The sequence below is a fragment of the Cupressus sempervirens genome, chromosome 8, assembly GCF_028749045.1.
Source record: "Cupressus sempervirens isolate cs-2001-9-10 chromosome 8, ASM2874904v1, whole genome shotgun sequence".
In the NCBI taxonomy this organism is placed as follows: domain Eukaryota; kingdom Viridiplantae; phylum Streptophyta; class Pinopsida; order Cupressales; family Cupressaceae; genus Cupressus; species Cupressus sempervirens.
The window spans coordinates 789,576,279-789,601,254 of record NC_143125.1 but is presented as its reverse complement, the minus strand read 5'-3'; the positions used below and the strand labels follow the sequence as shown (position 1 = coordinate 789,601,254).

The 24,976-nt window shown below is 35.2% G+C and overlaps 1 protein-coding gene across 5 annotated transcripts in view; it reads right to left on the bottom strand.

Annotated features, from left to right (window-relative positions):
• The window catches only part of POP4 (ribonuclease P family protein), a 107,566-nt gene extending 93,267 nt beyond the window's left edge, over nt 1-14,299 (bottom strand). Inside the window, exons 1-2 of one of the 5 annotated variants that reach the window (XM_089795346.1) lie at nt 14,041-14,243; nt 13,388-13,631 (exon numbers count right to left, since the gene is read on the bottom strand). The gene's annotated coding sequence lies outside the window, so the exon portion shown is untranslated. Of the gene's footprint in view, nt 1-13,387; nt 13,632-13,935; nt 13,993-14,040 lie in introns of those variants that run through there. The other 4 variants (XM_089795347.1, XM_089795344.1, XM_089795348.1 and 1 more) reach the window with 4 other exon arrangements.
• Nucleotides 14,300-24,976: the final 10,677 nt, after the last annotated feature.

Genomic DNA, 24,976 nt, shown 5'->3' with positions numbered 1-24,976 from the left:
TCGGTATCACTAATAGTCGAACTTTCTCCCTCATCCTCCTCTTGGCGTCCATCTAATGCCTCCTATTATTGTTCCTCAATAGTAGCTGCATTTTTTTATTTCTTCTTCCAAGGTTCTCCAATGTGGGATCCTCCTCCCATGGTATCCATGTGGAGCCAATATGTTATGGCCAGCTTGTAGGGTTCCACCCTACTGACTAGAATCAATGCCCCTCTGTGCTCACTGTCCAACTGGGTGCGTACCTATTCGAGGAATAGAGCCACAACATGGTGGGGCATGTAGAATACTTTGTGTTTTAATTCCATGAATTCCTGGAATATTTTTGATAGAAACTGTGCCCAATTGTACACCTACCCTTTATGCAATCCATCAACTACAGGTAACATCCAGAGAGCAATATCTTAAGTGTGGCTTCCTGCTGTGAGTTTACTTTTTACCAAGTCCACAATGCACCACCATTCATCATTGGCGATGAAGATCTTCAAACCCCTACTGTTCTTCAAAATTCCTTCCAATTCCTGATTTGTGAGGTCCTTCCTGCACATTAGCCTCAACCATTTCTTCTTTTCTTCCACTAACATTAGGGCTTTTTCTAGTCCGGTCCTTTGTTGGGGATTCCAAAAACCTTATTTATTTCCTCAACTAAATAAGAAATTGTCACGGAACGCTGGAAATACTAAACTACCGATTGATGACATGATTTATCATAACCTGTCGCCATATTCCGTAATATGGGTTCAAACTCCTTTAAATTAAATATTGGCATGAATATAATTTTGTCTACCTCAGCCTGCCTCAATGCCTTTTTGAGAGGGTGATTGTCCTCTATACGCACCAAGTGCAGCATTCGCAGCCCATGACACTTTCAAAAGAGATGTCGACGGTCCTGATCCTTCCTGTGATCTTCCCTTTGTTCCCCTAGCCTATAGGTTTTTGCACCTCCTTCATCTTGACAGGTAATACTGAGTTCTTCTTTTTTGAATCAGATATCTTTCCTTTGCTAGGATTTCCCAGACTTGACCATTTTGTGGTATTTAGGAGTAATGCCTGTGACTTTAAGTTGGTCCTGACTCTGATAGTTATTGTATACGTGGCCTGCCTCAATATTTGTGTAGGGCCCCTCTGTAATATAGGCAATTTCTTCTAGTACGGCCCCTTCCTCATAGCTTTATTTTGCCTTCATACAAGAGTCTTTTACAACTTCGTCTTTTGCCACCGTCCTGTGACCAATCCAACTAATCCGTACATCTTTGCTCCATACTACTCTGTTCTGTACGGCCTTGATATGTATAGCCCTACTCCGTACGACCTCCTCTCTGCCTACCCGTACGACCTCCTCTTTGCCTACCCATATGACCTCCTCTACCCTCTTTGTACATCCAACCCATACGGCAGCTCTCCAGTAATCTCTCCGCACGACCTGTCCCACGTACGGTCGCTCGTCCGCCTGCCTGTCAACTTCCTTATTTGTACAGCCTTGCTCGTACGAACTTCTCAACCGTACTTTCTCGTTGCCCCTGGTCCATATGCCGCACATGGCCTCCTTGGGACTCCTTCCTTTCCCTCCTATGGTCATACGGCTCTATCCGTACTAGGTGCCTTCTATCTCCAGCTTCCTCTGGCTTTCTCATTCCCATAGTTGCGAACTAATGTGTTAGCTCCTATGCGTACTTTATATGCCTCCTTTGCTTGGTTTAGGTCTTCTGACTTTCTCTCCCTCTGTAATATCATATCTTCTTTTAGTTTGGAAGTGCCTTTTATATTGATATAATAAGTGTTGACGCATTCCCCTCTTTCTTGATATGGCTTTAATTTTGACCCATTGACTAAGTCCCTCACTGGTTTATTATCCAGAGGTAACAATTTTATTGCCCCATTTTCTTTTACTTCTACTATTCTATATGGTCCCAACCACCAGATTTTAAATTTTCCTAGCTTTATCTCTTTCATTCCATTATACTTGACTATCAATTGGCTTGGTTTGAAATTCATCTCTTTAAGTGTTTGTCATGCCAAAATTTCTGCCTTTATTGGGCTACTTCCGTAGCCCATTGAGCAAGTGTCCTCCTTCCATCCAATTTTAGCAGTGTGGAGTCTTTCCTTTATACTCTCTTCATCTCCCAACCTATTTTGAACTGCTACTCGTAGAGTTGGTACTATGTGTTCCATCAGCATTACTACTTCCAGTCCATACATTAGATGAAACGGAGTATGTCCAGTGGTGGCCTTATAAGTAGTTTTGTACACCCATATCACCACGGGAAGCCATTCTTCCCAACCTTGTCCTTCGACTCCACAGGTCTTATACAAAATTATTACTAGTATTTTATTAGTGGATTCTACTTGGCCATTTGCCCTTGGGTAATAGGAACTGGAAAAGGAATGAAAAATTATGTATGCACTCGTCATTACCCTGATGGTCTGATTGACAAAATGCACCCTCTGTCGCTCGTCAACTAGAGTGAAATTCTGAATATGGTTACTATTTGTTCGTGTAGAAATCTAGTCGTACTAAGAGTTGTGTTGTCTGGTAGAGCTCGTACTTCGGCCCATTTTGTCAAATACTTCATTGCCACCACTATGTGCTTACACCAATGGGTATTGCTTACCAGTAAGGGACCCACAAAGTCTAGTCCCTGGCATTCAAAAACTCTTGTAGTTGATTCGAGAACAGTGGCATGTAATCTCTTTTTAGGGGTTTGCGAGCTCTCTGACAAGTGTTGCAACTCAACACCCATTCCCTAGTATTTGCATACAATGTGGGCCACCAGAGTTCTACCCATAACACCTTCCTTGCAGTTGTATCAGGTCCCATGTGACCTGCCAATCCTTCATGGGATTCTTTCAGTACTCTTGGAATTTCTTCCTCCATGACACATCTCCTTAATATCCCATCCAGTCCCAATTTGTACAACAATTCTTCGATCAACTGAAATGTGTTGCTTTTGAGAGCAATCTTCCTCCTCTCTACTGCTGATATCTCTCAGGGAAAGGTAGTTGTTGACAAGTACTGTCAATCTTTTCGTACCACTGTGGTAACACAGCAATTTGGAATAGGTGTACATCTGAAAAATCCTCATTTACTCCACTGCAAGAGGCTTCTCCTTATTTGATTCTTGATAATTGATCAGCGACTACATGAGTTTTTCCAGGTTGGAATATGATTTTAAAGGTACACTCTTGCAACAGAATTAACCATCTTCTCCCTCTTCCTTGAATCACTGGCTTGTTTACTAGGTACATAAGTGCTTGGTGGTCAACAAAAAATGTAAAGGGCATAGCTAATAAGTAATGTCTAAATTTTTGTACAGCATAAACCATACCTAGAGCTCCCCTTTCAGTGGTATTGTAGTTGCACTTTGCTTTTGATAGTAACCTGCTTGCAAAATATACAAGGTGATCCAGCCTTTCCTTCCCAATTGGAACACTCCCTCCTAATAGAACACTTTCTCCTGACTAGAAGTTCCCTCTTGACAAACTTGACTCTTGATTACCCGACCCACAAGTATCTTCTTCTCTGAGATTTTGCTCCTGTCAAAGTTCTCTCCGTGCAAGGGTCTCTGAGTTTCTGCACCCTAACTCCCTTCCTGATGTCTCTGAGATAGCCAAATTGGCTATTCCTTCGATTTTATGCTCAATCAACCCTTCTTGGATTATGGTAGGATCCCCTTGCCCTCCCCTTAAGTTACGACATATCTCGTCCTGCTGCTAGAGACGTAGTGTCCTCAAGGTAACTTCCTCAGTTTCTCCCTCTGGTACCCGCATCAGATATTTGTTTGGAATCAGGGGCATGAATTGGTTTAGTGTTTGTTTCCCTTCTTAGGATCATCACATTCCTCCAAGTTGTGTTCCCTTGTCCTCCTTTCAACAAACTGTTGGAATACTTGTTGCCTCCTCCATTCCCTTTCTATCTCGGCTCTTTCTTCCTCAACACGTAACAAGTTGTGTGCCAACAGGCGAGGAATCTGTCCCAGTAGATTGTACACCGCTGGTGGCACGGAAAGTTCATCGCGTACTGTACCTTCAAGGACCGTTCTCTCATGGGCTTCCCTTTGTATGTACTGATCGACCGCAACTTCTTAGGCCGTCACCAAATCACATGTAAACTAATCTTCCCTGGTTATTTCCTCTTATCTGTCACTATTTGTTACTTGTATACGTGGTAGGAAAGGTCTTCCCCTTACTCCATCATGTCTTGCCAATGAACTCTAGGTTCAGACTTAGGCAACGGCGCAAAAAATGTAGAATGGAAATACTACTCAAGTTCATAGAATAATAAAGATATGTATACAAAGCAAAACAAAGAATGTACCTTATTACTACAATACCAAATCGGCAAGGAAATGATTTACTTTATTCATACCAAAACATCATGAGTAAATTATCAATATTCCAAGTGCTTATAAAAGAGTTGGTTGGTTGGGAAGACCAACCGACGCATTCCTTCACTTCCTAACTACCCAACCCACTCAAGCTTAACAAGTGCTAAATACAATATTACTGTATTCACTACTACCATTCCTACTGAATAGGAGTCCTTACATGGTACAATTATTGTCATGGAACTACTCTTACATGATTTGGTATCAAAGACATGTCCTGCCTTGATAATTTGATCGTTAACATTTGGGATGTCTTCCGTTCATGTATGGAGATGACAATTCATACTTGTAGGAGGTCATTTATTCTTTGTAACGACATGGAGAGCAATGGTTGGTTCAATGGGAATGTTTGGATTTTGTAAAAGTTGTTCTCTCATTAAACCCTACTTTTGCATTTGTTATCACAGTTAGCATGCTTAATCAAGATGGAAGAGACTAGTAGACTATAGGTCAAAATGCTTATTCATCGGATATCTTGATTTGTGGTCTTGAATAACAAAAGGCTTCATTCAATTACATCTATTTGACCAATATGAAGCTCATGGGGATTTCAATAATTTGTGAACTTTATTTACTCAGCCAAAACAGCCAATGGGTTCCCACAAATAGATAACATGTTAATACACACAATATATGAATACGTCTTATTGCCATATTCAGATTTCTTTTATACAGAAGCGGTTACCCCTTACTCTATTTTGACTCTGGTTGATAGAAGAAATATGTATATTTCACTAAAGAAAATTTATTTGTTTGTCGCCATGGAAAGAAGTAGTTGCCCCCCGCAGTCGCTAACGTATGGCTTCCATGGCCATCAAAATCCCTTGCAGAGTTGTAGTCACTAGTTGAGTTAATTTGCCTGTACATTGCTACTACTCCTTTCTTAAATGAGCGGGCGTCGATGAGCTTTCTATTACAGAGAAAAGGATGAAAAGTCATGTCATTCTTGCTCATTCCCTTCCATCTAGCGGATATAGGTTCCATTAGGTGGTCGGTGAAGCTCTCGCTCTTCGGCCAAATTCAGGTATCTAATATTGCCACGATAGCGTCTTGCCCAAAACGGGATGCCAACAAGAGACCTGCATTAGGGTTGGGTTCAAGGAATTCAATTGAATGAGTGGTATGCAAGTGTCCCACTGCATCAAGGAATGACATTACATGCCCAAGCATTTCTTCCAGCATGTCTAGCTTCGACTAGAGAGCTTAGCGTTGAAGCCATGCATGACAGTATTATAAGTGTAATGATAGAAATCCTCTCTATGGGAGCTCGGGCTAACACTTAAAGCTTTAACAAAAGATACCATAGATCTATACCAGTGCTCGTAAGTGGAGAACTCAGTGGGGATGATAGATTATCCATCCGAATATTGTAATTTGAAGCATACTCTATACAAGATACACATAGATAAAAGAAACTAAAAGTCGAGCAAACTAACAACGTATGAAAAATACTCCAAGTTACATCCATCTTGACGCCTAGAACTAAATTTCATATGTGCTCAGAAATATGTTACCTGTCCAGTTTGTGAAAGTTGTGCCTATCATTTGTTTAAACCTGGCCCTGCCTTACCAAGATACGATCTCTTTGTTTCTTCCGCTTTATTAATATGGACATGTTGCCATCTACTTTATATCATCGTTGGTTTATATTGTGTTATAATTGTTTTATCTGTTATCAGTTATCACGAGCCTAGGTTTCTAACCTTGCAGCCTCGAAATAAGAGAGCAACAAATTCACAGTATCCATCGTGTAGTGAGTTTGCAACTTAAACTTGCATTGAGTGCATTGTAACAAGGACCCATAAACTTTGGGCATCACCCACCACACGGTAGCACGTAGAGCAAACTAAACTCTTTATCCACTGTATTCAGAAATGAAGATCCTCGTTGTAGTATTTGGAGAACACAAAGCCCACATGGCAGCATAAAGCCCCTCAAAACATAAGGTCATACAAGCACATTAGAATGTGTGAGATACATTTGTAGTCTGGCTCTGATACCATGTTAATATCATAGGATCATTTTCTACAAATGTAATAGCACTCCTAATTATTTATGTACGTTCCAAATGTAGATTTGAATGTTATACAAATATCCATAGAAGAGACATGTTTCGTGAAGAGACATGTCTCTATGGTAATAAATTAATCACTAATTAGACAATATTAATGTAAACATATATATATATATATATATATATATATATGATAATAATATATAATATATAAGTAGATATATGAGGGTTTATCTAATTGATGATTAACCAATAACCATGGAAGGATAATCTCTAGGTTAATTCAATCCAACTAAAGCTACAAAATTTATAGTTATCTCTTGTATCACTCCTAGTTATCATGCTTTGCCTATAGCTATCTATTGAACTTTTAGATCTTGCGATTTTCATTCTTTGCCTTAGCAAAATTCTAACATGGTATCAGACCCATAGAAGGTTTCATTGTATAGCCATTGGAGAGCTTTTTGCTTCAACTTTCACAGGGCCATGATTCAAATCCAAAGGTGCACTAGCTTGTAGGAGCGTCTGGAGCAAATTTGACCTCACCAATGCATTCAGGTGGTTGTTTCAGTGAATTTGACTATAAATTTGCCTACCTTGGGCAAAAGTCAAATCGAAGGCAAAAAAAACTCAAAACAAACTTGTGAAGCCCCTTTTGCAATTGGGTAACAATTTTTCAAACAAAAAAAACAATAAATTTTATTTTCGGATCTGAATTTATTTTTGGGGAATATTTTGGAATATTTATCTACAGATTTTGGGCTGGATAGGCCTCTTTCTTTTTTGCTAGATTGGCTTTTGCAAACTTTAGGCAATAATAGAATAGTGTATCAAAGAATATTACAAACAGGCAGAATAGTTTGTTAGAGATTCCTAAAAGAATATTCTGAGTGGGACAAAGCATTCACACCCCCATTCACCCCTCCACAAAACTTGTGGCATAAACTACTTAGGATCGACAAATCACACAGATCCAATGGCATAGCTACCTTTGATCCCGCAAGTAGCTACTCATATGAGTGGCTTACACACCGAATAACCTTTTGCAGGCTTCCCATTTTCAACAGCATCAAATCCCCATTTTTTCTCTATGTGACTAATGAACCTCAAGGCACAAAAAAAGGTCCCCTCCCCCATCTTTGAGAGCAGCTCCAGATTTCCGGTTATAATTATGATTTTCATGATGTTGAAGAAAAGATGTTAGAAATCTAGCAATCGCCAAATCCGTAGGCATATTTGTTTTCCATGCATAAGCATAATTAAATATTGAAAATTTCACTGCATTGTAAATGTGGGATACTTCCCAATGGGAAGGCAAATAGATTCATCATTAGCAAGGTTAGCTCCATATTCCTAAATCTGCACTAAGCTCTTGCATCATGTCCTCCAATATTTTTATTTAACCTGTGGAGTAATATTCTATTTAAACAACTTAAGTAGCCTACTCACAGTGCATGTGGGATATTTGTTTTGGTCTCCCCCTTCACCATTGACAGTTTTAGTCTTGGAGGCAATCTTCAAATGGCTATAACTCATTCATCCAAACTCATTTTATGATGCATTTTTTTTAATTTGGGGTAGAATTTTGTGCTCTTATAAGTCTGGAATTAGTTTTTGGTTTTGTTGCACGAAGTGTTCAAAAAAATCATTTTTTACAGCTTCAATTAAGTAACCCTGTTTTTTGCAACTTTGGAGGCTCTGTTCTAGCTCATACAGACACGTTTTCATGTGTTGTTTTTCTAAAGTGAATAATTTTTTTTAACTTTCCAAATTTGTGGTTAGATTCTAGCCTTATTTGGACAAAAATATCACTTTCAGATCTACGCCCTTTTTGGCCATGTATAATCCTTGTAATGCTTGGATTTTGATTTGATTCTAAGCAATATTGATTTGAGTATTATTTAGACTCATTGAGGTGGTTGTAAACATCAAAATCAGAAGTTCACTTCGGCCCATCTTGGCAAGTGGCAATTGTACAGACACTGTATATAAAGTGCCAAACACATCAATGTCATTTATTTTTATTTATTTATTTATTATATATATATATATATATATATATATATATATATATATATATATATATATATATATATATATATATTTGGGGGGAGGGGGGAGATCTTTGATTGAGTGAATTTGGGGGAGTGTCTTATGTGCTCTCTCTCTCTCTCTCTCTCTCTCTCTCTCTCTCTCTCTCTCTCTCTCTCTCTCTTTGTTTTTTGCATCATGGTTTCGCCTAAATGTCCATTGTTAACTTCACATAACTATGGCACAAGGAAAGATAAAGTATGGAGTAAACTAGTATAGATATCTTCAATAAATCTTGAGAAAAATCAATTATAAAATAATCTAAATTTAATTTACTAAACTTTAAAATATTTATATTTGTTTTTGGGTATTGACTTAAGTTTTTTATTTTAATTTCTAGAAATTTTGACCATTTATATCTCCAAAACTTATAATGTTAGCAAATATTAAATTATTTTTAAAAGTGTATTATGTATGTAATAAATATTAAAATGTTGACACATGGATGGTTGTCAAATTTAAGCTAAAAAGATTGTTAGCATTACCACACTCATGTTATCACACTCCACCCTTTCTGCCATTGTAGAATGTCTCTTGGCATTAATTAATGGAATAAGGTTAAAATCTTTATGTAGATGCTACAATTGTAGAGTCCATTGATCCTATTACAAAAAGTGATTAGCAACTCAAAGACAATATGGCTTTAGATATTATAAGAAGTTGTGGTGATGAAAAGCTCTTCTTCCACATTTCAACCTTTAAAGATGCCAAGGTGCTTGGAACAAACCTGAAGATTTATATGGTAAAGTGGATTGAGGAAAAGGGATTCTCAATTGAGGATGATCTTCTTCTCTTTGATCCTAGGACTTTTGACACAATTCAAGACTATGTCAACAAAGCCAATCAGCTGAGAACACTACTTAGGGATTGTGGTAATCCCATGCAAGATGATAGGTTGATTCATCACATCTTAAAAAGGCTTCCTTCAGAATATGCATCTTTTGTTTCGAGCTACAATCCTCACAAGTTGACCATGGGAAGTGCCTTCACTAAGCTTTCATTTGAAGCATTTGCAAAAATGTTGATGTTGGCGTTAATTTTTGAACCAATGCATAGAATAGAAACAAATGAAAGAACACAAATAAACATATAACACACCAGTTATCCTGGGAAAACCCTCCTGCTCGAGGGAAACAACCCAACCCACCAAAAGAAGATACTTTTACTGGCTTCTTCAAACACACTTATGATTGCTAGAGAATCATAAATTCTGACTTAGATCTTTTCAAGAATCATGCACAACTCTCCCAAAGCTGAAAACAAATATAGATCCATTTACGGTTTTCACACAATGATCATTCAAGTATCATCATGAAGAATGAAAATACAATATAAATATGTCATTGATTTACATAACAAAACTGTATACTCAAAAATTGAGAATAATAATAACACACCACCAAAATCTCTATTACCACAATAATAGAGCATCCAGCATTAACATGGCTCAAAACAAAATTGTTCTTATTACTCTTGACAATGGCTCAAAGGCCATTTTTGAGTCGGAATGGTCACCCACCGTTTCTTGAATCGTTACAATATATTAGCATTTACTCCTGTGTAATATTAAACCGACGGGAATGATACATGAATGCAAACAACACAAACAGTAATCATGACTTGAACCAACAAAGCAACAAATAAATCGATGAACCCAAAGAAACATGAACATATTTTCATATGGTTGACCCATATCACAATATGTTTCATTCGAAACAATAAATAGGATACATGAGCACAATAACAGTAGGAAGCTAGAGGATGGTGACAAATGCAATCACAAAGCCAAAGAAACTCACAATAATAAAAAAGCTGAAGGAAACAAATAGAACCAAAACCATCAAAAAGATAACACTAATCTGGTACTAAACAAGGCGTTGGAGATATACGAACAGGAGTTCGAACAAAGACCATTATGAAGATCTTTATCGCAGCTATCAACTTCAACAATTGGAACAGTTAAATTGATGGATATGGGTATTCTCGAGTCTTAAAAGTCTATGGCATTGGTAGCTAATAATGAGAACCATAGCAATCAAGGTGGTAAAAGTTTCATCAACATGAAAAAGCAGTGGAAACCAAAATCGCAATCAAAGACAACAATCTTCCTTCTTCCAACAAGGCAGGTTTTTTCCAACAAGAACTGAAACAATTATAAGGAGAAACAAGTTTGTGCGTATGGCGAGAAATCAAATCACGATGAGCATCATTGCAAAGACAAGAGGATTGATGAGTTGGAAAACTTACTTAAAACGAACAAAATCAATGTGCCAAATGCTTCCAAGGATTCATCTCCTTCCACTTCAAAGGGAAAAGGGCAAGCACTTATGGTAAGTACAAGTTCTTCAGAGGAATGGATTCTTGACTCAAGTGCTACACATTATATGGGTGCTTCAAGGAGCGATTTTCTTTATTGAAGCCATCTAAAGTGCCTCACATATTTGTAGGAGATGATACACAAGTAGAAGTTTAAAGGGAAAGGACAAGATGAGATGGAAAATGGAGAATTTAAAGATGCTCTTTATGTTCATAACCTTAGAACCATCAATTTATAGTGGAATAAAGTTGAGTTCCTGATTCAGTCATGGTGTGAAATCTTAAGGATTTTTCACTGGTTCTAGGGAGTAAATATAATCAAAATATAAGGCTTTTTCCTTTATCCCACTTTGTGTCTAAGTATCCTTCACATGCCTTGTTGACACATACACAATCACAAAGTAAATTATGGCATGAGTCGTATAGACATCTTGATTTCTGCCATCTTCAGCGACTAATCTCAAAATATATGGTGAAAGGTCTGCCTACTATCAACTTGTCTAAGTGTGGACATCAACATGGTTTAGGGATATGTATCCGGAAGAGAAGTCTTGAAAAGCATTAGTTGTTCTTGAGTTAAATCACAATGTTCTAGCAAGCCCCTTTCTAGTGACAGTAGTCAGCAAAGGTCTTTATGTCCTCATCTTTATTGATGACTTTTCACGCTACACATGGGTCTACTTTCTTGGTCACAAGAATGTAGTGTTTGATATGTTTCTCACCTTCAAGGCTCATGTCAAGAAGCAACCAAGTAAAGCCATCAAGGTTCTTCATATGGACAACAAAAGGGTATATATGAACTCAAGACTTATGGACTTTTGTGAACTTAGGTTATTGATCTTCAAAATCTAGTTCCATTTAGTCCACAGCAGACATGAGTCAGAGAAATGAAGATTAGAACTATTTAGGCAATGGCAAGCTGCATGATTGAAGCCAAGTCTTTGGATCCATCACTTGTGGTTGGAGCTAATAAGTTATACCAATCACATCCTCAATAGATCTCCTCATAATGCCTTGGATGGAATGACTCCTTTTGAGGCATGGTGTAGAAAAAAACCGGTTGTAAAACACTTCAGACTCAAAGTATTTGGTTGTTCGGCAACGACACACATTCTCATAGAAATGTAAGGCACCTCCACCAAGGCCTTGTACATTGATTGGATATGAAGAAAGTGTTAAGGCATTTAGATTTATGGATTCTAAGAGTCATAAGATCTTCATGGAGAGGACTGTTCGCTTTGAGGAAAGTCCACCTAGCTTAGCCTCTACCCATTCACATACTTCAGACATAGTGGAAAGTGACTCTAATTCAGACAATGCATCTACCTCAACCCCAACACGCAACATTACACCTTTGTTTGGAAAACTTAAGGTTGAGGATATTCCATCTTAAGTAATTAACTTATTAGAATTACACTTTGCTTAAGTTTACTTAGGATAATGCATTCGCATATTAGTTGTCATGTAGACATAAGAGTTTGCATTTCATTTTAGCACATGTAGGAGAAATCTACTTGAGGTGGAGTTAGATATTATCTCATACCTCTTTATGTGTGAGATCCACCTTTAGTGCTCTTATCACATTATCATCCTCTAATTGTTGTGCATGCTTTGTTGTACAATGGAGGATGACCCACCACTAGTGGAAATGTGACTCCACCTGGTGTGGTTGATAAGTTATCCCTTGCATCACTCCTAGTTACCATTCATTGCCTATGTATTCAAGTACGTCTACTTTATAATTATCCATTATTGTTTGATTATTGATCATCATTTGATCTAGTCAATTAAGGATCATTTTTGTCTGTCTTATTGTGCTATCTATTGAGCTTTGAGATCTTGACATTTTCATTCTTTGCCTTTGGCAAATTCTTACACATATATAAGACCCTTGAAGTTGCATGTACCCTCTTTTCAAAGAAAACTAACCATTCAAAACAGTACTGATAAAATTGAGTTTATTATGTTCCTATCATTTTCATTTGTTTTTCAGATTATCAATAGATCAATTTAGTGTGATACTGATGATTGAAAAACTTATGAAGCTCCTACAAATAGATCTCCTATGCCAAATACCATTTATTCCTAACCAATTGTCTAAGTATCTTATCCTCTTCCTTGTCTTCTATTTTCCCAAAAGACGAAGAAAAATTATTAATAATTTGTCAGGCAACAAAGCAACAAATTCTAAACGAATTCAGGCTGAGATTATATGAATGGCTTAGATCACTTGTTTACGTAATGCAGATATGCATTGTGATATTATTAGCTAGAGCTTACCCCTCTGTTCCTCGCAATACATCATTTATCCCACTCGTGGGTCAAGACTAATCACAGGGAAGCCACTGAAATCCATTAAGCTCTTGCTATTCCATCAATTTACAAGAAACACATAAATTTGTTCAGAATTGATGATTGAATTTGTACAGTTGGCATTTTAGAAACTTATACGGGTCCCCTAACAAATCTTTAAATTCATAAAATGGAAATTCATTCAAACTCGTTCCCATGCATTTTATTTTATTTCTAAAATTTAAACATTTAAAAATAATCATGCCTGAGAGCTAGGGTTTTAATATTTTACCATTCTGTCTGCTGGCATTTCCCTGATGTTTATTTGACTAGATCGATTTGTGTAATTTGCTTCAACAGTAATAACCTTAAACACCACTTGCTTGGAGAGTTTGTTGCAAGGTCAGAGCTGATATATAAGTACCTTTTCCTTGAAATATAACCCGAATTGAGATGGCAGCATTGCACCAAAGAGCATAGCTTTTATAAACATGGGGTATATTTTGCACGCTCTCATTCCATGGCTGCCGCAATTTCTTACAATTAAAAAAAATTGGTGTTTTTCATTGTGAAAGGAAAAATGGCAAACCATAGATAATCTCAGTCAATTAAACAGATAGAATCGACCATTAATATAAACTAATGATATCTTCTTTTATTAAAGCAATGCAGAAAAAATAACATAAGAGATGGGGAGGTCATAAACTGTCATGAGAATAAAGAGGATAAATTTGTCAAAGCAGCACAACTATAAAATATATGCAAATACAACAGTTGTTTTCCAAAATGACAAATAGGTGCAGCAGTCATGATATTAAACCAGTTCGAAATTGAACTTACTTGAGAAATTATGGCACGGAATAGATGCAAATACAACTGTTGTTTTCCAAAATGACAAATAGGTGCAGCAGTCATGATATTAAACCAGTTCGAAATTGAACTTACTTGAGAAATTATGGCACGGAATAGAGGGCAAAATTCTGTAATTGTCTTAATGTTTTGGCTTGCACCAGCTTTTCCCATCACATGGACACTGAGGAATATTGGATTTTGGATTTCATTCAAGGGTTTTACCAGGGTTTAAAGACCGCATTTTTCAGCACTCGAACTAAGTTTTATTTTATTTTTGTCGGATAAATAAAGAAATTGCAATAATCTTGCTGAAGGTTAAACCAAGATAAAAGTCAATCGAATTGGAAAACCTATGTTTCTTATTATCGAATTTTTTGCATATGCATTGATATTGACAACTAATAGTGCGACATTTACTGATATTAAATGTTCATTGGAATTTTTTGAAATATCATTTAGGTGGGCAAAATTTACATTATACATAGCTTATCAACTAATAATACAACAGATAATTACAAGGATTAAGCAAATATTAGAAATCAGTTAACAAAAATATATAAAATAATAAGAAGGATATCATGCATATATTTTATATGTCCTATTAAATATAATATTAATTGAAATTAAACATTATACTTTTGATGGCTTTTAATTTTTTATGGAGAGTGATTTTCCCAAAGATGGTGGTTTGATCTCTTCTTATTTAGAGATGCTTTGTGCAAGTTCCTCCCTCAATCTTTTTTATGGAGTGTGATGTTAGCAATTTTATGATCTGATAATCTTCTTTCTTCTAAGTGGAGCTTAGTCAAATAGGAATTTGTTTGTAGAAAGAAGCATGTTGCAGGCCATGGTCTTCAATCTGTTGGTTTGGTTGGCAAAGTCTTAGTGACCAAGTTGTATTGAAGAATGGTGTACCTATTAGGACCAAGATTGGCCCAAGCTTCTTGCTAACAAGTATTTTCTTAGTGTTAATAATCATGATGCACCCCGAATTGTTTTGACGAGAAAAAGATATTTATTTTGGGAACTCTAAAAAAAGGTGCACAACTTATTAAGGATAGCCAATTCTAAAGTTGTAACAAGGGCTTTGATGTTCTTTTCTTCTAGGACTCTTAGGATGGTCACCCTCTTATTCATGCTAGTTTCCCTTAGCTTCATTCTCTTTGTGATAGTTTTACTAATGTTGGTTGGATTAGGGTGGAGATTTTTAAAACCATTAAGCATCATGCTCATTGTGAGATTACTTGTTGGAAAGAGCCACATGAGTAGCCCTTCGGTGGTTCAATTGAAAATCATATTGAGATGGCTAAAATCTTGGAAAGAAGATTATGCAATTACCTTGAAGAAAGAGACATTTTGGCTTCGAGTCCCAACCCAATAGGGAAATTGGTAGTTTTTATAGGGAATGCATTGTTGGATGCTTAAAGACATGGTATGATAGATGTGCAATTGTGGAAGAATGTTTAGAATAGCTCTTCTTGGCCAAAGTGTAAATTTTCCTTATTGCTAGTTATTCAAAGGAAATGCACTTGGGAGAACCTTCAAAGGCATGGATATTGGGGTCCCTCTATCTATGTTCTTTGTTCGAGTAGTGAATAATGCAACTCTCATTTGTTTTCTCAATGCCCTTTCTCTAAAGAGATATGGCATAGGTAATGGGAGCATAGTAGCATGTCTATATTCATACTACTTCCTTAGTTGGATTTTGGGAGAGTGTGGGAAAACCTCAAGTGAAGAAATTTTTTTTGTAGGTGGCTTGGGTTGTTGGGCTTTCCTTCATTATATGGAATCTTAGGTTGGAAAGGAATCGTAGGGTTTTTCATGATATGAAACCAGGGAGTCCTTAGTTGCGGTAGAAGATAGTTAGTAGTCTCCAAGAGACTATTTATGTCAAATGTGATACGTCTAAAAATGTGGACCCCAATTATTATGTTATTGTGAGGAATTTGAGTTTGGGGGACAATAGATGAGAATGCATAGCTGTAAAAAGATATTGTCGTGTTAAACAGAAGGTCTGTAGAGATGGGAGGTGGATGCCTCCTCCAAGTGGTATCTTGAAGGTTAATACAAATGGATCCCCTCCTAGGAACCGAAGGCATGTTGATGTTTTCTATATATTGGTAGAGGTAATGATGGTGATGTTATTATTATCTTCTCTATTTATAGAGGGAAATGTTCTAATAATTTGATGGAGGCTCTTTCTATTAAGATTTCAGTTGACAAAGGCATTTATCTAGGATGGAGAATGATTATTTATGAGTCAAAATCTCAATTTTTTTGTGAATATGTTGAACAAGCCAAATTTGGATGATATTAGTTAGTAGTTAGCCTTGTGGTTTAACAGATTGTGGGGATGAGGATATGTTTCCTATTTCCATATCCCTAGAGAGGGCAATAGAGTGGATGATTAATTGGTCATATGGGCTTTAGAGAATTTTGATGATTGGGATTGATGGGAGGGATGATTTAGTTCCTGATTATCTTGAGACTCTAAAGAGGTTAATGTTGGAGGGCAAGATTATGTAGTGTCCGTGTTTGCAATGTCTCAGTTTCTACTTGCATAGATTTGACATTATATGTTATATGGGCTAAAAATTTAATTAGACCATGACTAAACTTTTGACACATGTTGATCTATGTGTTAGTGAATGTGTGTGTGTGGATAATTATTTTTACATGATGAACATAGTGAAATGTTATTATAATATTTGGATTATAATCATGGATTGTTGGACTAGCCTCACTAATGTGACATTGATTGTGAATGAATGCAAGTGCAATGTCGAAGATGAAAACCTTGCCAAGGTAGAGGTGTTTGGTTGATTAACATCTTTGAATATGAAGGAATCCTACACACCACATTAATTCATTTATTTTTGCATTTGCAAATAATTTAATCTCAATGCATTAATTAAGTTTATGTTTTATGCTTATTTTTATTTAAAAATAAAATACAAAAGAAATTACATTACTTAGATATGCATATTATTATGGTTCATTAAAATTATTAGTAAAATATATAGTATTTAATTTGAAAGGTCTATTATTGTCTTAATTGATAAATTAATTTCAAATATCTATATTTTGATAATTATTAGTTTTAAATAGATGAAAAAAATTGATCATATGTATATACAAACTTCTCTATCTAAAACTAAACTAAATAAATATTATGAACCTAAAAATAAGGGGAAAAAAATCCATTATATGCATAAATATTTTGAGTCAAAAGTAAAGCTAAGCTAAAACTAAACTAAATAAATTTTATAAAGCTCAAAATAAGATAAAAATCCTTTATATGCATGAAAATTTTAAGTCAAAAGTAAAACTACGTGAGAATGATTTGAAAAGGAAAATCTGAAGTTTCTTTTAGAACAACGGCACGTCAATTTTATGAAAAAAGTCCATTCATAACATAAAAACCTATGCATGAGTATAGTGTGGCGGAAATCATGTGTGAATTGTCGATTATTGTGGGCATTAAATGTATGAATAACATTAAATATATCAAAAAGAGAGAAATATATCAAAAAGAGAGAAATTGTCTTATAAAAGGAGCTTCTTGCTTTCTAAATTAGTATTTGGTTCTCTCTTTATATATTTATTTACAATGAAATTCGATGAAATATGAGGATGTGTAGATTTTAAATTTTAAAAAATCTTATGTTATTTTTTAATATTGAAGTGTGAATAAAATAAAATAAAATAATTATATATATATATATAAAATGAATTTTTACTGAAGATTTTAAAAAATAGATATACGAGAAGTAAATTTAATCTTTATTTTAATTTATACAAGATATTTTTTTATTATCTTTGTTCTTGTTTATAAATAAGAGATAAATATGTAAGTTGTATATCAATTGTATCCATATTTTCTCGTACGAAATATTAAACCTGTTTACAAACATAATCCTACAATAGATTATTAGCTCAATAAGTTAGTAAAATCCAAATACAATCAAAATCAATTTTTTAAAACGCTTTGAAGTTGACCTATTGCTTCCTAATCATCAAGATTCTTCATATTATTTGTTTGCTCTCATAATACATATTAATCTTGTAAGGAAACTTGCAACCAAAAATATCACTATTTTCACACAACCTTCAATAGATATTCATCTAATCAAATAAACAATTAGAATCTACATGAAAGAAAATAGGCAACATACCCACAAGAATGTAACAAAAGATATACCCTGGGAAACCCTCATTGAGGGGAAAAAACTCAACCTCCAAAAGCATCCATCACCATGTATTATTCACCAAAATACTATTGCAATACAATCATGAAAGTCTTCAAAGCCATAGCCACAACCAAGCAATCCACGTGAAGAAGTATGAATCCACACACCACATGCAATGCTCCCAACCTCTACAATGCTACCTTGACTAACTTATCTCTTGCATGTCTTACCTCAACAATTACCCTTGTGGTTGCTTTTATATAAACAAGCTCCCACAAAACCATCAAGTGGTATTACATAAACCATGTGCTAAAACCATATGCTACCAAACCCCCATTGACCCACATTTAATATTGGGCATTAAATTTATTTTTTCCAATATTAAATAATTACATCAAATATTATCACAATGTGTCAATACAACTCATCAAAAATATCCTATTGGAATATCTCCATGTTGGATGCCCATTTAGGTGCAACATATACATAATAAATAAAAGAATACAATATAAATACTATGGTGCAATGTGTTCAACACACATAGTTTTGACAATCTCCCACTTGTTGTATACATTTCATAGGGTCAATCCATAGCCACGTAATGAATAAGGGAACAATCCTTCCTAACACATATACCATCATGAATCAAATTACACTATATGCTATATCTTGGTACCTAAAACAAAATCAAAGTATCCAATATCTCAAACATGAATGGAACCACTTCCTATTATGTTACTGTTGTCGAACATACATAGAAGCCATTCAAACAAAAAGTAACCCAACCTATTGCAAAATAATCATAAAATCTTGTACCAACTAAAATGTCAAGCACAAACACTTGATCCTAAGGTAAACACATGTATTCGTTGTTGTCAAAAAATCCATAGCTGAAATAGCACCCACTACAAGTGCTAACTCATCCAACTATCCATACCTCCAAAGTTATACCAAGTGAATCTCACAACATTAACATATCCAACATGTAACTTGTAATCACAAGCCTCAATGCAATACCTACCACATATACACCAAAAAGCTCCCACTGCAAAGGTAATGTCAAATGTGAAATCAATCAACTCACAATATCTCATAGAAGTAAATTTATATAGTATCAAGGACATCACATAAACCAATAACCTACAAGAACAACTCTTGTAACAAGTCTCTGACACTCTCCCAATTTCTCCATAACCAACAAAGGAAAGAGATAAAGGAATAACCATGTCATCTCTCACATGACATACATGAACAAAATCCAGTGATCACAAGATCCAACCAATCCCATATCCAATGTAAGTAAAACCAAACAATATCTATGAAGATAACCAAGACTAATGAGAAACTATACAAATCATAACATGTATTATGCCCTTCTACACACACCTCTAGATGTAAATTGTGCCAAGTAAGATCTCCTCTGTAAAACCCCAACCAAGAAGCCATGACAACACCCAAACCATATCATATAACCAATCATAAATGTAAGCCTCTTGTAAGAAGATCAAACTCGTAAATCATTCCTAACCCAAGGAATAACCATTCCCAATCCAAAGAATATGCCCAATATAAACCATCTCATAAAATCAACCATGATGAGAGAACAACATATTCAAAAGGAGATAACCAATGTTTAATCATATCTCAAATGCACATGCTCTAGAACTAACTCATGTACCATAGCTCAAGATTCATATTAACGAAAGATAAGCATAAACATAATCGACATGAGAGAAACAATGGGCTATACCTCTCAAGTAGTAAACCGCTAAGTAAACCAAGAGTGGGGGATGAGAATGCTCATCAAGCTATCCAAGTCTCCAACCTATTAGATTGTGGTGACTAATTAGGAAAGTACTGTACATACTTCATAAATTCTATGGGGCTCGGGGTATTGCCTCATAAAAAAAATTTGGGCCCTATTTTATCAGGATTTGGGCCGACATGTAATTATTAATTGTAACCCTAAAGCGATAAAAATACTTGTATAAAAGGGCTTAGGGTTAGGGATTGTTTCATAGTAGGTGATGTGAAATTAGTTCTTGTGGCAGTATCAAGTTGTAAGGGATTACGGATTGTAATCAGGTTGTAATCACTGGATCATAAAAATATTGGACTTGCTATTTGGTGGACATAGCCAAGGGTTTGGGTGAACCATGTTAAATCTTGGTGTCTCGTGTTCTTTTCTGTGTGATCTATTATTTTTTGATATTGGTTATATTTGCATGTAATTGTTATTTATGTCTGTGGTTTATTCCTAACACAACCAACACTAATCTAAGAAAAATATCCTCTCAAGTCCATGTCAAGTGAATTCCCCTCATACTTCTTTCTAAAACTATCAACTATCTCAACAAATACACATCACATCCAAGAGAAATAAATAGCACTGTCATCTTTAAAGTATCCATGAGCATCCATAACCAATCAATCCATGTTAACGCAACATAACAATATTATGAAGTATCCAACAAATTATCAATATAGTTACTACCAAGAAACTAAACCAAGATCAATGTCATAGTTTCAACTATGACCTTGGGAATATAAACTGACAATATGATCAAACCATCTCAACCAAAAGAAATAACATGCTCCATATGAACATACAATAACATGTCAAAACTCTAAATGTGTATCAAGAGTATATCATGAAATGATAATGACCATCCTAACACAAAGGATGATATGTCAAATGAAAGCATAAACCACATCTCTACCAAGAACCCCATTAGTCCTCAAGATGCAACCATCTCTACACACCATGAAGATAACCAACATCAATATGTGCACCATGCAAATTTCAAAGATGATTATGTGGTAATAGGATCTAAGACATCCTCCAACATCTGCAAACACTTAATAAATATATCAATACCAAAAACTCCCTCTTAACCATGATATCGAGTCAACCATGGCATCATCACATCCATATCCTACATGAAGACCCTCCAAGTCTACATGCACACAAGCAAAGTTTCAATATCAAGTGAAACTAAGATTCCCAAACCAAAAAGATACAAACTAAATCAGGAACCGATCTTGCACTGCCACATTATCATTGTCACAAGCTCCTATTGAACCATCTATCTAAGCTATCCATGACATCATATGAAAAACCATCCTCTAAAAATAAGAATAAACCAAGACATCAAACAATCAAAGAAATCAATGTGCACATTATGAGATCCTCAAAGAAACCACATAACCATGATCCTCAACTAAGAAGATATACCGCAATAACCAAATAAAAAATCCAAACCAATAAACATCAATGAAGTACTTGTATATCCAATCATGTCATGCCAAAATCCATGGTACCATGATCACATCCATAAACCAATGATCTAAATCTCATAGATTCTACCCTATTACCATGAAATAGTCAACCAAATCCTTCACCATGATTGTATCTGATAACAACATCTCATCTCCTCTACACAAAAACAAATTAGCAAATCACGTGACAAATCCAAGCCACCAATTTGAATATACATCAATAATTAAATATCAATGAGAAAAGACAACCCATATCCAAGTCATAAGTGTAACTTGCAAGTATATAGTACTACAACACTACACAACTTGTAAACCCAACAAGTCATCATACATATCCAAACCAAACATTGATAACCATATCCCCATGAGACAAATCTAAAATACATCCTGAGTATATAATGACATCAAAAAAAAATCTCCAAACATACACCATGTCATAAACTCATTATGTTACCAAAATCAATGTAATCCATAAATAGTTTAGATCAATATATCCCCTAATAAACCATGTCAAACCTGCACCAAATTTTAACTAGTGTGTAGAGCTCTCCAAGAGCTTTTTGTTGATTATTTGAAGTCCAAAATTCAACTGTACATGCCCAAATTATGCCTAAAGTTGTGAAATAAAAAAAAAGGCTTTCAAGCTCATAAAACATGACAAAATATCAAAATCACAGAATCAAAGCCTATACCATTGTTTGACTCCATGAATCAACTTTCCAATGACTATAAGAAATTGAAATCCAATATCTTGAGTGAAAGTTATGGATGTTTGAACAAGGCAACATATTTGATCTTATATAAACCACTTTCAATTTATTTATTTTGATGACGGGATTTTTTGACGGAACAACATGGCCAAACTAGGGCAAATTATATATAATTATTTTTTTTTAAGATCAACTTGGATCCAATGGCGAGGCCTATTTTTGCCTAGAAGGTCATTTCCACAAGTTCCCACCTAAGCTTCTCATTTAAATAAAACATAAAAACAAAACCTTTTGACTAATAATTTCACATGCCTAAAATCTACCAACAACCCTATTGGAAACTACAATTGGAACAATTGTTATGTTGTCATTGATGTCAAACCTTATTGTTAAGACAATTGCTATTTGAGTAGAGTTCCATACTAAGATGATTGATGAAGAATATTTTATTGGAAATTTAGCTAAGGTAGATATTTAATGTTATCATTTATGGCAACATATCTTCAATATAAAGAAGGAAACCTTGACGATGAAGTTATGGCATTCATACTTAGAAAAGTTTATGTGTATCAGTTAGTTTATCTGGCATAGCAGATACAATTTTGATATGTATAGTTGATAGACGCATTATTGGAATGTGCACAATTAGATGCAAATAGAACATAATGTTAGGATGAAGTGTTCAAGTGTGCAAGTCAATATGGTCAGTATGGAAGGAGAGATATAACAGTTTTACCAGTTGCAACAATCTATAGACAGGAACAGAGTATGATAGGAAATGGATAATTATGGATTAAGGAATTATCATTTTTACAAAATAATTACTTAATTAATTAGGGATGACATCCTAGATGTTAACCCTAAGACAAGAAGTTGTAATAATATATTTTGTCAAGGGTGTGAAAGCTTGAAGATGGACTGGATAGTATTTTGAGGATTACAAAGGTATAAATGAAAGTTTGTAAATGTAAATTTAAGTGTGCTTCGAAGGAAGAATATGCAAAATTATATAATGTGAATTCTAATGTATGATAAGAGGATTACAATGTTTGTGAAGAGCAGCTCAAAAGTTAAATTAGATATTGAAGATATCAAAAGCAAGCAAGAGGTTTTTGTATCTATCTTTTTGTATCAAGGAATTACATTGTATATCTCATGTTTGGGTAGTGGGTTCTTCTTGCATACATTTTGTATTTGTATATAATTGTAGACACCTAAATTTGATTACATCACTAGGTAATCTCATTTAGTCCTAGGACATTATTGATTAAATGTTTTATATTTAATTAATTAATCATCATCCCCTAGTTTATTTATTTATTTAATTAACTATAATCCAATTGATAAAATCAAATGATAACCCAAAATCAATTTTATCAATTAAGTCCCCATGCCTCTATTAAATTAAATAAATGCAAAAAATTATTTAATTTAATCCCACATCTCCATTTATTAAACAAAACATTTAATAAATCAATCTTGAAAATTGTAACCAATCCTAAAACCCTATTACTACCCTAAACCAACCTATTCACCCATACTAATCTCACTTAGCCAACTAACTAACCGATTCCATCAAAACTAAGCCACTTACCTCCTAACCCTCCTCCTAAGCTAAGTCTAATCCCCCTCCTAAATGTGTGCACAACTTTAAGCAAGGGTTAAGACTTTCTAACCCAAGCCAAAGTCAAAAGTTCCATCTGATCCCAACGACTCCCTTTTTATACCAAATAGAGGATATTAGTCAACACAACCAGAACCCGTAGATCTAAATATATCATCAAACCAACTTGGTGCTCCAATCCCACATAGTAATTAACCCGCCATAACACAACCTTTAGTCCACACTGTAGACACCTAAATTTGATTACACTGCTTTGGTAATCTAATTTAGCCATCTCTAAAGGCATCATTAATTATAATTCTTATTTAATTAATCTTTTGTCATCCCCTAGTTGATTAATTTAATTAATCATCTATAGTCCTAATTGATAAATCAAATAATCTATTATTTATCAATTAAATCCTATTCTTCTATCTAATTCCAAAAATCCCCATTTATTAAATAAATCTATTTGATAAATGAAATCCTCAAATTCAAAAACCCCTAACCTGTCTCTAATCCTCCATTTAGCCTAATCCACCCCATCCACCCATACTAACCAAGCTTAGCCACTAACTCACCCACCCTCATTAATGCCATCCACTTGCACATCTCTAACATCCCTAATCTAATCCTAAACCCAAGCCTAATCCACCCCCTAATGTTGTCACATTCCTTAAACAAGTTTAAGACTTTCCTAATCCAAACCAAAGTCTCCCCTCAAAAAACCCAACCACTAAGTCATGAGTGCTCTTACAAAACATAAAGACTCTTACAAGCCCACTCATGACTCTTACACCCATCTTCCACACTCTTCCCTCTTCCACACTCATTCCTCTTACATCCCTCTTACATACTCAACCCCACTCATCATGCCTTTAACCAACCCTTAACCCTACCCTCTCACACTCATCCTCCTTGTGACAAGTGTCACCTTCCCATTAGTGCTAAACAAGCACAATCCATGTGCTCTCCTTTGAGTGCATCCTAGCCCTCCTTAAGCCTTCATCCATCCTTGCATCTAAGCCCTCCATCCCTCTACCCCTTAGCCTATAAATTGAATCCCATCCCAAGCTATTTCATCAACAATCTTTGAGCTAAAGTTACCATGCTATTTTGAGAACCAAAGCCATCAACCATACCCTTATAATGCCAAATTGAGAGCTCACAAAGCTACCAATTTGCCATTACCCATCTCCATTGAAGCAGTTTTTGAGCATCTTGAGCATACATCCACAACAAAAGGA